The 12,587-nt window shown below is 44.9% G+C and overlaps 1 long non-coding RNA gene across 14 annotated transcripts in view; it reads right to left on the reverse strand.

Annotated features, from left to right (window-relative positions):
* LOC128852648 (uncharacterized) overlaps positions 1 to 12,587 on the reverse strand; it is a 126,392-nt gene that overhangs the window by 28,548 nt on the left and 85,257 nt on the right. For 12 of the 14 annotated variants that reach the window (XR_008450602.1, XR_008450609.1, XR_008450610.1 and 9 more), the window contains one exon: positions 4,997 to 5,129. This is a non-coding gene — a long non-coding RNA (uncharacterized LOC128852648). Of the gene's footprint in view, positions 1 to 4,021; positions 4,074 to 4,996; positions 5,130 to 6,054; positions 6,173 to 12,587 lie in introns of all 14 variants that reach the window. The other 2 variants (XR_008450612.1, XR_008450613.1) reach the window with 2 other exon arrangements.

Genomic DNA, 12,587 nt, shown 5'->3' on the forward strand with positions numbered 1-12,587 from the left:
AACTTCAAGCCTTGATGACAGCAAACACCAGGGGCCCGCAAGGTGGCTGGAGAGGACAGCTTTTCATTACCTTATGCCTTTGCTTGTAGTCCCATTCATCCTGCAGCATGGATGTGCACATGGGAAGAGCCGCTCTGGCCGCAGCCTGTGAACAGTGGCAGGATTGCTTACTGCAATGCATTTTCCTGGTGCTATCACAATTTTGGGAATACCTTTCTCTTTGGACAAGCATTACATTGTGATTGACTTCTTTGTGTGACATTGACACCAGCAATGACTCCTGCATCCAATGCAAGGGGTGGGCTGCCAAAACCAGGGATATGCAGGGATCCCGTTGCGGGTGGTAGCAAAGGGTGTATTTTGGAAGAGGGGATCCCTGCCAGACACAGAGGGTCCAAGAAGTCTCTGGATCTTTTCTAGAGGAGGGAAGGATTCAACTGCCAAATTACACTGCTACCTTCCCTAGATCAGGAGTTGCTGGTGGCACACACCACAAACGTAAGAAAAATTGGGGTAAGATTCTCTAGATTGGGCAAAGGAAAACAACAGAGCTGAAGAGAAGCAAGGCCAAGCAAACATCCTGCTCTGTCCCCAGTTCAACTACGAGGCCCCCTTTCAGGGTCATTTTATAAGGGAATCTGCAAAATCCTAAGAATCTGAGCTTTTCAGGTTATGAAGTGCCAATGTTCCCATGCCAGGAGAGGTACCCAATCCAACTCTCCACAAACCGCATAGCAGCAAGGTAACGTAACTCATGAGTGCGGTGTCTTCTGGAGTTAATAATCACATGCCATACCAGTCTGGGGACCAGACAGACTTGGACCAGCACACATCGTCCCAGAAGGACTGTTACGAGCCATTCATTCACAGCTCAGGAGCAAAGGCAATTCGGAAGTGATTCAATAGGGTGTAGAGGTGAGAGCAATCAAGGACCAGGACCTAAATTTTATGGGGCTGCTGTTAGGATACGAAAAAATATATCAGAGCATGCCTTCATGCAAGCCTAGGCAACCAGAAAAAGACACAGACAGCATATTCTGCAGCTATTGGGCAAAGAAGGAAGGAAAGAGGGGGGAAATGAATAAAAATCTGGGTGCCAATGCCCTAGACTGCTCTCCTCTCATTCTAAAAAGGGACCAGGATTCTGAAAACTGGGTGGAGATAATCAGCAGTAAGCATCTGAAAGTTGAGGTTTTTAACTTGGGTTTATCTTTCCTTCTCAACGTCTACATCAGAGAAAGCAAAAGGCTTTTGAATGCTTTATACATACTAACATATTTTACACTTCTTTTTTTTTTCTTTTCCTTGGCAATGAATAAAGGCTTGACTCCTACATCAAACCCTCCAGAGCCCAGTCAGCAAACCCACTGCCAAGGTTATGTCATGACTTATGGGCAATGGGAGAAATGGATTGTTGCATAGTGGAAATCACAAAAAACTACTCCTTACTCATGGGTGCAGGAGGTTCAAGGGATGGGCTAGAAGGCGTGGTATCTGCTGGCTCTCTCTGGCTCCAAAAAGGCACAAGCCAGGATGAGCTGAAATCCTGTTATCATGCATAGGCACATAAGCCTTGTAGAAAGGGTATTAAGAGGAATATTGTCATCACCTTCCACCTCTGGGTTACCTCTGTGATGTCAGAAGTTAGTGACTCCGAATGAGAGCCACCAAAAAGGAGTGTGAAGACTGTCCATTATCTGCTCCAGCACAAAGTCAAACTGAATTGTTAAATCCCAGCAGCTTCTTCGGAGCTTTCTGCTCTGAAGCCCAAGATTTATCCAAAACAAAGTGGGAGCAGAGGAAAATAAACATAAAGACTTGAGATACAAGTATTTATTTGCAGGCGCTAAATGATTTCATGATTAATTCTGCAGCCTGCTGCTTACTTGCCTCTAGCCCTCGCTGCTCAGAGTTTCACAGAGAAAGTATTTTAGCTCAACGAAGAGAACTTTCAGGCTGAAATTTGCCTGATGTGGGCAGCAGGGCAGTAATTGGTTTGAAAAGCAAAACATTGAGGAAGAACATGAAACTAACCTGAAACCCTTTTAGCTAGATAAAGGCTTTGGTTTATCATCGGCACATGTCTAAACTTTTCCAGACCTAATAAAGAAGCATTATCGCTACAGCAGATGTTAAATGCAAGCATTACTTTAAAAGGGGGGGAGAAGAAAGAAATAACCTGTACATAAATATAGATACAGACAGATAAGTACCACAGTAGGCTCTCAAATTGCAGGCTTTCACATCCCTCTATTTTACTGTGGGATATCATCAAAATTAACATGACAATATATCATTACGGGAAAGGAATGGCTATCACACCCTTATACTAGCAGCCAAAAAAAAGATTTGAATACAGGATCCTTTATCAGATCGTCTTCTGAAGTTGTCAGTGTTGCCGTTTGCTCCAAGGAGCACACAGAGGAATGCGTGGCAGATCCAATATTTTGGGGGGGCATTAATAAGGCAAACAGTGTGAAGCATTAGATCAGGCTCCTGCTGCCAGGGAAAAGCCGGAGCAGCCAGGTACAGAAAGTGGATACATATGGAAATCCTGGGTGCTTCAAGGAGAATTTGAGCGGCGCATTTTCATTTATTCATGATTTATTGCATGGTGTGGGGTTCCCCTTTTCACACTGGACATTAGGATGAATTTCCTCACCATGAGGGTGGTGAGGCCCTGTCCCAGGTTGCCCAGGGAAGCTGTGGCTGCCCCATCCCTGGAGGTGTTCCAGGCCAGGTTGGATGAGCCTTGGGCAGCCTGAGCCAGTGGGAGGTGTCCCTGCCCATGGCAGGGGGGGTGGAACTGGATGGGCTTTAAGGTCTCTTCCAACCCTTACTAAACTATGATACTATGGTACAACCCTTACTCAGAAGAAGAACCCCGTGCAATATGTTACATCTTCCCCTCTAAATGCAGCAGTAAGAACAAGATAATCAGATCTATGACAAATTAATTATGACCATCCTAAAGCCCAACTCTGCCCTAAAGCCCTATCCCAACTCTGTTAGAGAGCCCACGGTGTGCTAAGCCCTAACGACTTGGCCAAGACTCGCTGGGAAGCCAGGGGCAAAACATCTCTGCAAGGCAGTTGCCTCAGGTGACCACATACTCCGTACATCACATTTTTAAATTAAAAAAAAACACCAAACCACTGAACCTCAGACCAGGAATTTGAGTAACTTAAATATGAAAAGAGCCTTAGATTTCTGCAGCACTCTGACACTGGTCCATGCCATGTGAAATGCACTAGAGGCAGACCAGTGATTCAAGACCCAAGGAATCCACCTTTTTGTTCCTTCCTCACAGATGCCAGAGCACTTCGAGGGTGCAACAACTTGCAGGTAGCAAGAAGGGTGCATTTGCCAGCAAGGAGGGGGCAGGAGGAGTCCTCCAGCAACATAAATCAGTTCAGATGGTGCTGGCTTACAAGTCCCTTCCTTTAAATTGATTAATAATGACACATTTAAATGGATAACATAAATTAATTTCTGAATTGCACCATTAGTAAGTAATTAATTTCTTTGCTCTGTGAAACTAAGATATCACTGTTATCTAAATCTATAAAGAGAAGAAATGCTGAACGAGGACTCCATTAATGTAAAAATTGATTTTTCCATTTACCCTCTTCTGAGGGTTCCCCCCACCACCCTCCAATGCATTTATTTTTCAAGTGGCTGTGGGTGGGGAGAATAACCTAATTTATACTTCCAGTGGTAATCAAAAGATCATGCATGCTCATTTCAACCAAATGATGTCATTATGAAGGCTGTTAAAGCCAGGGTTGCCTTGGAAACACAAAATACTGATAGTTGAGGTTGGTCATCTGAGTTGTCTCTAGGCACAGTAATGAGGAAATGGCATGGTCCTGCCAGACCTGGCCTGACTGGTCACACTGGGAAGATCACCCCAAGTTACTCAGATGGTCTCTTCAGCACTTACCAGGCTACCATTTTCCCTATTCCTCCCACCACCTGCCATAATCAGTTACTTTTATAGAGCCAAGAGCAGAGAACTCACTTGGTTCAAAGGCAAGCAGAAATGAGAAGGTCTGGAGTAGGACCTTCTTGTCCTGGTAGGAAGAAGACACCAGAGAAAGGTTGCGTGCTGCTTACCACCGTCCAGCTCTGTTCTGCATTTCAACACCAAAAGACATACATGATGCTTCTGCTGCCCTCTTGGTGCTGCCCAGGATGGAGATTTACTGGGGGTTCAGAGCATCTCTGCTGACCAGAGCCAGGATCCACCCATAGCCAAGGTGTTAGATCCTCCTTTACATACCAAGGTACTAGGTAAACGCTCTGGGACGTATCCAGCCTTGGTGCAGGAAACTACATTCAGCATCCTGTCACCCAGTCTGGAAGGGAAGGTGTAGCCTCAGAGAGAGGAGCTTTATTTTGGGTGCCCCAGACCAAGATATCTCCTTGCAAAGATCAGCAACCTTAATCTGTTGGGACAAAACAAGGCATATCTGTCCCAATTTATAGCCCTGGATCTTAGAAGTTATTTCAAGAGTTATTTCAAAAACAATTCCAGAAATTGAACTGACTTTTTGCGTGCTACTTAAAGAAAAAAAAAAAGCCTTATTTTTTCCACGCAGCGAATATTTCCGTGGCCATTCATTCTGCCGAGATGGCTTTAGACAGCTGACCCGACTGGTGCCATTTGCATCGGGCAGACAGTGAGAACTGGTTGGCACTGGTTAGGCTGCAGGCTTTGTGCAGCCCAAGGCTTTGGTCCAGCAACAGAAAAGGATGCAGTCTGATGCAGTGATTTTGGGGCAACTCCCTGGGTCTCTTTAGCCAGATCTGCGCTTCCCAGTTCAAGGTACCAGGAGAGAAAGCTTAGGACTAAACTGGAGATGCATTAGTACTGCTGATGCATAGAGCCACATCTGCCTCCCTCTGTTGAGAATGCCCCATCCCTCCCGTTGAGGTCCTTCAGCTGTGCCAAGCCATGAATTTCACAATCCCTTTTCAGCTCTTTTTTACTTACCCTGTCCAAAGAACGATGCAATGTCATCTCTGATCACATCATGCTGAGCTGAAAGCCAAGTTTAAGCTACGCCTTGGAGAGAAGGGGCATAGCCTGAACCACATCTTCAAATGTAGCCACCGTACCCAGCGCTCTAAAGAAGAGAACAGAGCAAGTTGAATTATTTACAGGGAGTATTTTGGTTGCATCCTTCCCACCCCACCCCACCCCCCGCTCCTCTTGTTAAAGAGCACAAAACAAAACACGCATACAAACAAGTCAACGGGATGAAACATTTACTGTCTGCACAAGGAGTGCTAAATGAACTCATTTCACCTTCTCAATTAATATCCCAATGTCCCCTCGTCACTGCCAGTTGGGTTTTTTTCTAACTTTGGTGAGCAGTGATAACATAACATTATTAAACCATCGTGTGATCTTCTCTCTTCTCCCTTATTGAGTCACCTTCCCCTTACACGTAGGTGTTTCTTATAGGGTTCATCAATTGAAATTGTTTGAATGCACAGAGAAAAATAATAAAAAGAACATTTCATAACATTGGCAGGAGCATTTCAAGCGTGAGCACTTTGAATATTTATTCGCCCTTTGAGTGAGCAATCTCAGCAAGAAAAAGTTGGCGTGAATAAAAGGAATTGCAAATACCAGCAAAGTAGCTTGGTAGCTTTCATTCACGAGAATATTTGCACAGGCTCCTGGGAGAATTATCAGGCAAGGTAATATAAAATCCCTTGTAGCGTCAAAGCTTTGGACACTCTGTAATCCTTGTCCAGTGAAAAATACCTTTTCCTGAGAGCTGAGTGCCTAAGATATCTGGGGGTTTTTTTCCTGATTTGGGAAGTCTGGAGAAGAATTGGAAAAGCTTGGAGAACTGTTATCATTGCCCAGGTTCTGTTTCAGAGTGCCTCATATTGCCTTTGCCTCTCCTCTCCCATCCGTTATCTCTCCCCTGAGCCAAACTGGAGAGAACAAGCTTACCTTCCTTTAGAAGTCCAAAAAAAAAGAGGGAGGGGGAGGATGGGAAAGGTGGCCAAGCAGCCATGGGAAGGTATGGAACTCACAGGGTCAAGGAGCAAGTCGCAGCAGAACTTTGTACTACAGATCTGGATTAGACAAGGATTCACCTGGGATCGAAATGAAAACCAATTGCTAAGGAAGAGAACCAAAATGTCCTTTTGCCTAGGAAAGAGAAAGCAGGATAGCAGCATCCACTGAGTTTTTGGGGCTCAGCAATAAAAGCACTGGGGCCAACTTACTCATAATCAGCCTTTATGGGCAAAAAAAATATTGTACAGAATTTCAGTCTTGCCATAGAATTTTATAGAGTGGTTCAGAAACTTATAGAAAGGATATTGTTTTCCATTATCTTGCATGGGTTTTTAGAGCATTTTTCTAGAACCCTGTTGGTTTCAGCCCTGTTAAATTCAATAACTTCCCTAAGGGAGTGCTTTAAGTGTCAGGCTTGATTCAGTTATATAAAGGGATAAGGGAATAATCGTTAGACAGTGCATGGGGATGGGAGAAGTGGTTTTGTGTGGCACCAGTCTTATTTAAGGACAGTCTGAATTTATAGATGAGGTTGATGAGAGAGTTGGAAGCAACTAACATAAGTGTAAAAGACAAAACCCAGGCAGCACTTTTAGAGAGGGCTGTGATTAACTCGGATACCACAGAGACACGAGGATGGTTTCAGACAAGTGTTTTAAGTGTTTTTAGTTGTTTGTCTTGGTTTCATCAAGATGATGTCCCATATACTCTTCCCGCTATTCATAATGTAAGCTCTGAGCAAGGGAGTTTTATATAAGAACCTGTATTGTCTGCTTTCCAATTAACACATCCTGCAATTAGCAATCCAAAACACTGAAGTCTTTATATTTCTTCTTACTTCTAAGACAAAATATTTTACTTCTAATATACTATTGTCCTTGCACCTTAATTTATTATGACAGTGTGAACCATGACTAATCCGTTTGAGTGCTGAGCACAGCCACAGACTAAATATTCAAATCAGCATCTCTTGTTCCAGATACTCATCTAGCATTCTCTCCAGAAAGTTGAGGAAGTGGACAAATGTGGCCTTCAGGAGACAAAGATTGTAAAGTGGGGTGAATATCTCCATCCAAGATCTGCTCTGATCAGGAAGGCTAAAATTTGAAGACAAAGGACATTAGGTTGGGTTTACAAGGTGTTGCAGCAGGGGAAATGCAGTTCCCAACAGCCAGGTTTCAAAGGGCACATGTGAACTTACTGATGCTCTAATAGACTTTTCACAGAGCCTGTGCATTTCAAAAGTCAAGAAAAAAACACCAGATAGGTTTAAGCCCATTTTCTGTACTAACAGAACCAAATAACATGCATTTTTCAGCCAGTGAATAAAAAGACTGAAGATTTCTGCTGCTAGCCAAGGATGTTTATCACTGCTTCCAGAAAATCTGCTTCTTAAATAAGTTCTCCTCAGGTGACGCACCCATACCCGAAACCCTTCAAGAGGAGTCACCTCATGACTCCTCACCATCCAAGCCTGATCCACCCCCATCAGCTGGGACCATTAAGGCCATGCTCATACATTCTGCAACACCTTCCCAAATTTGCACCCAATGGTGCTCAAGATGCTGTTGAGAAACACTGCCAATACCACATCCAACTGCAATGTGAGCGGTGTCAGCAGCAGACGAGGCAGACTTGGAGCCTTTCCCAATTTTGCCATCAATGACCAAAAACCAGTAGCAGCAGGTGGCAGGGCTGGTCGGTGCCAGAAAGTGGTGAGGTTGCCCATACTCCTCCCTGTTGACACACATGGCTGTGAACAAACTTGTTCCTCACTTCTACCTACTGGTGCATTGCTTAACACCTGAAGCCTGAAGATCAATAGCTCCTACTTTTGTACAAGTCAATACAACGGCAGGAACTATTCCCAACTACCCTCATTTATTTCTGAAGCTAGATGGTTCTTCTCAGCCCTGCACTGGGTGCAGATTTCCTGGTCCATTACAAACCCTTTTTATGACTTCTTTGGGGTCATCTCTGGCCTGAGCACGAGACGCTCCATTTGTTTTGGCAAGAACGTCCTTTAGATTTATACCTATAATTATACAGGTAACCTTTCCAACAAGGAATTTTAAAATTATCAACACTAAAGCAACATACACATTAAACGTGATTAATAAGACACCAAATGACCATGTGTCTGCACCTCCCTGCTTGTTAAGCACATCACCAGGGGCATCCTCAGCTGATCTCACCACTGCAAGACATTGTGAGACACCTGGAAAAGGTGCAGAGTACCCTTGGTCATTCCCTTTGGATATATCCACATTTACCAAGCACTGTCCATGGGAGGGTCAGGGTACACATGAGCACAGAGGATGACATCCATCTCCCAAGGTTTCATTTCTGAGGATGAACAATTCTGGTCCTTGCTAATATCTTCACCTACTTCTCCTGGTCTCTGTTCTTTTGTCCCCTCCCCAGCGGGAGCCATACAGGTATAGCCACAGCTAGAGGGATGCTGAAGAGATAATGGCAGGATCTCAAGTGACAGAAGACAGATGAGCACAAGCCTGGCTGGGAGGCAGGTTAAATGAAGTGCCTGCTCCTCTAGTGCAAGGTCTTCTCTGCAGAATTGTCTTGTTGTCCCCAGGGGCACCTAATGGAGCTCTTCTCCTCGCTCACTGAGCAGGCACCAGCTTCACCTGCTATCAAAGCACTCACTTACCCATATAATCGGGGAAAATAGTATCTGTCAGGATATCTATCATGTCTCACGGAGGTGTGGGGTCCTCTCATTCCACCAAAAAGAGTTGCACGAGCATGAGATGAAGCTTTGCCGTGTGCAGCATTGCTGAGGAAACCAGCTTCACGGTGTGCTTGGCAGGTTGCATAGTGCTATCCGTTACAGCCCGCGTTGAGCTGAGGTTTTACAAAGCTTGCATTTTGCTGATGGGTTGCCCAAAGACAGTAAAAATCAGTCATAGTCAAGCTTGCATTGACCTTCAGTCGACGTCTGCACCACACTAAAATTACAGGAGAAACCCTGATAGCTGCTTCCTTATTCTCTGGACGAAGTTATCGCATATAAATTGTGTATTGATTAGAGGCAGAAAATGTTAAGAAGCCTCTTTGGGAAACCTGGAGGGTGGAAAGAAATTCAGGGACTGACAAAAGAGCTGCCTTAATTAAGAAGGAAAGCAAAGTAGTGGGAAGAAAAAACAAACGCAACCTCCACTCAAGAGCCTCCCACTCCAGATCTGAAAATCTGATCAGGAATCATCTCTCTTAAGAAAAGGAAATGGGATTTGGAGCTGTTTTGGCTGGGCGATGGGTGCAGGGGAGTGATTTGGCTCCCTCCCTTCATCCAGCACTGATGAGGATGAAGGCTAGCGAGAAGAGCAGCTATAATTTCTGCCACTCCTGGATTTTTCATGCAAAATGTGGAAAGCGATAGATCGCCTAGCAAGTATGTAATGACTGTGCTTATTTCTGCCTTCTAGCTCAAAGTGCTTATAGGGTAATTATACATTTTGGACTTATTAACTCTAATTACTAGGTTCTGTAACCTGCAGATGTGTCATTAGAGTATGGGCAACCTCAAGTGGTCTAAATATGCTCAGAAAAGTTTTTTGTTTATCTTCAACTGTTCCTGCCTCAACCATAGACAACCATGGAGAGATGAGGTGCTTGTTCTCATCTGGGGACCCTTGCCAGCCCCCCAGGGCCCCTGCAGTCACCCGAGGCTGTGGTTTCCTGACCTGGGACAGATGGGACACTCGTGGGAACACATGCAGCTGATTACAGGCTACAGAGCCTTTCAGAAATTTGGTTCTCATTCGTATGTCAAAAAAATATGTGGTGTTCATAGTAAAGTCTCAGCACTCCTTTAGATAGATGCCATTTTGCCAGAAGCAGCTGGACCAGCTACAGGGTCCTTCTGCCTCCTGCCCCTTTGCTACTCGGCACTGCTAGGACTCTGCCTTCAGTAGGGAGGCTTTTGAATTACACAGCTATCAATAAGCAGAAAATAGAGGTTTTAAAGTCAGTTTGGGTCTATGTACAAACCCTGGCAGCTCATCACAGATGGGTCCGGTCAGGGCCAGAGCAAACACGAGTTCCTGGGTTTATGTCAGCGTACAGAAATGAACTGTTTTAGGACTTTCCTACCTACCAGACTGGTCCAGCCCAGGTTTCTCCCTGCCCAAGTTTCTGTGTTTGTAACTCAATCCTCCTTTTTGCCAGGAGCAATGTCCCTGCTGGGTTTTCCTCCAGCCTGCCCTGCTTTTCAGGGCACATGCTGGATCCACACCTCCAGGTACCTCTTCTGAGTCCATCCCTGCACACAGCTGCTAACGCTTGTAGCCATCTCACAATCCAAATCCTACCATCGCCCCCATAACTAAACACAGCCTCTCAATTAACGCCGATCTCCCTTTCCACACGGGAGCGAGCTCACAGGTTGGCAAGGACTGAAAGGGTAGAGTCTGTGGGAAAGCCTGGGATTCCCACACCTCAGAAAGTTAGCTTCTCCGTATAACATTTCCCAGGGCAGCTTAGCTTTGCTGGTGCAGCCTCTTTTCCAAAATCCATTTAATTCCATACCAGTGCGCGAAACAGAAAAGTCAGTCTGACCATTAGTCTCTGCAAAGCAGTGAGACAGATATAGCTCTGCTTGGGATCACCAGACTACTTGTAGCACTGTGCTCCTGTTTGCAGAGGATGGACAAGAAGGATCCTTTACCCAAGGCTGCAAAACACACACAGCGGGTGCAGAGAGGAGAGAGTTCCCTCCAAATGGACAGATGAAAACAGGAGATGAGCCAGCTTACCTCTACCTTAACACTTAGAAGCCTCTCATATCCAGGATTTCCTAAAAGCCAGGAGGTTGTAGTAGAGATGCCCAAGGATGAAGACAACTGCATCATTTGCCTTGGGTGTAATGCCTCCAAAGCCAGCTGCCCACCAATGACTGCAAATCAGACAGTGATACAGATATTTAAGTGTTTTCTCTTTTCCCCAACATATGTCTTTATGAAAGCTTTGCGATCCATCTTTACACAAAGATGCTTTTCTTCTTTCTGATTCCTGCTTTTTGTTTTGGCCAAAAAAGTCTACTTGCAAGGGGAAAACAAATAAATGAAACAAAACTAAAAAAGATTGTGGGATATCCTGGGCTGCAATGTACCCTTCCATGCAGAGTCTTGGACATATCCAATATTAGGGTCATATTGGAGAATGAAAGCAAGTGCTCATCGAAGAGGAAGATGAGAAGATACTGTGCCAGGTACATCACATGCTGTCTGCACACAGTGCTGGGCTGCAGCATCCCTTTCTATCCCCCTCTGATCTGCAGTGAGCCTGGGCCACAGCAGCAGTGCCCCCACCCCTACTCTGTTTATACCAGTGCCCCAAAAAGTCAGGCATGTAGAGGAGGACATCAGGGTCCCCACAGGGGTAGGAACCACTTGAGATGGGTGACATCTTCCAGAGCCAGAAAACTCCAGCCCCACTAACAGAGCTAATGCATCTCTACAGGACAACAAAACGCAACAAAGAGCTACAAAACCAAGTATTTTCATGGTAATTTTACCCTAATGTGACTTCTTTTTATAAGTAACTAATATCTCCTGAAAGTAATATCTGTGGGAGCCTGGTGGCCACCTCACACCGCATTGAAGAGGAGAGCAGTGGTAGTGTAAAAAGAATGTCGTCCTTGTAATCACCTAGTGAGAGAGAGAAAAAAAAAAAAAAAAGCATGACCACTATTCTCTCTTTGTTTCCTTGGGAACCAACATCCCATCCATGATAAAAACAATGAGTGACCCAACTAGACAAATTCTGGTTTCTCTTCCCCCTGGGGAAGCCTCTGAGGAGCCTCCACTGCAGTCAATAAAGCTCATCTGGGTTTACACCGACATCAGAGGGAGGAATGTAGACCTGTAGACCATAGGCTTCAAAAGCAATGCACAGGTACCTGCTGTGGTAGCTCCAGATTTCCAGCCAGTAGGTTAGATGGCCAAAATTATCACTTAGCATTTTCATATGCTTAAGATTTGCCTCCTTATTTCTTTATCATGAAGAGCACTGTCCAATGCATAGAGAAGAGAGCGGGTATAATGCCAATCATTAGAGTAGCAATTACTTATCTCACAGGAGCTCTGAGAGGCTTAATTAGTTAATATTTGTAAACCATGATGAGCTCCGGAGATGAAGGATGCAAAACATCCAAGGCTAGAGATTGCTCACAACAAAGCCCAAAGCATCCCTGCTTTGCCGGCTGAGCTCCCCTTTACTGCCCAGAAAGCTGGGCCAGTTTGAACCCTGCTCCTTGCTGGTGGCACTGTGGATGGTGAAGTTGAAAGGCACCTAAGGGAGCATTCCCTGCTGCATGCTAGCTCTCTAAAACCCAGCATGAATATGACACTAATGACATCTTTCAGAAATGTAATTAGCCTTCATTCATGGCAAGCTACATTAGGGAGAATTCAGAGGCTCGGAGAAGTGGGCTCCAGCGGATGAGAACTGAGGCTCGTGCTCCGAAAGCTGCATTAGGGAAGGGGAAAAAAATAGAAAAGAAAATGTTCTAATATTACTTAATTACCCC

Source organism: Cuculus canorus, chromosome 7 (genome assembly GCF_017976375.1).
Source record: "Cuculus canorus isolate bCucCan1 chromosome 7, bCucCan1.pri, whole genome shotgun sequence".
Lineage (NCBI taxonomy): Eukaryota > Metazoa > Chordata > Aves > Cuculiformes > Cuculidae > Cuculus > Cuculus canorus.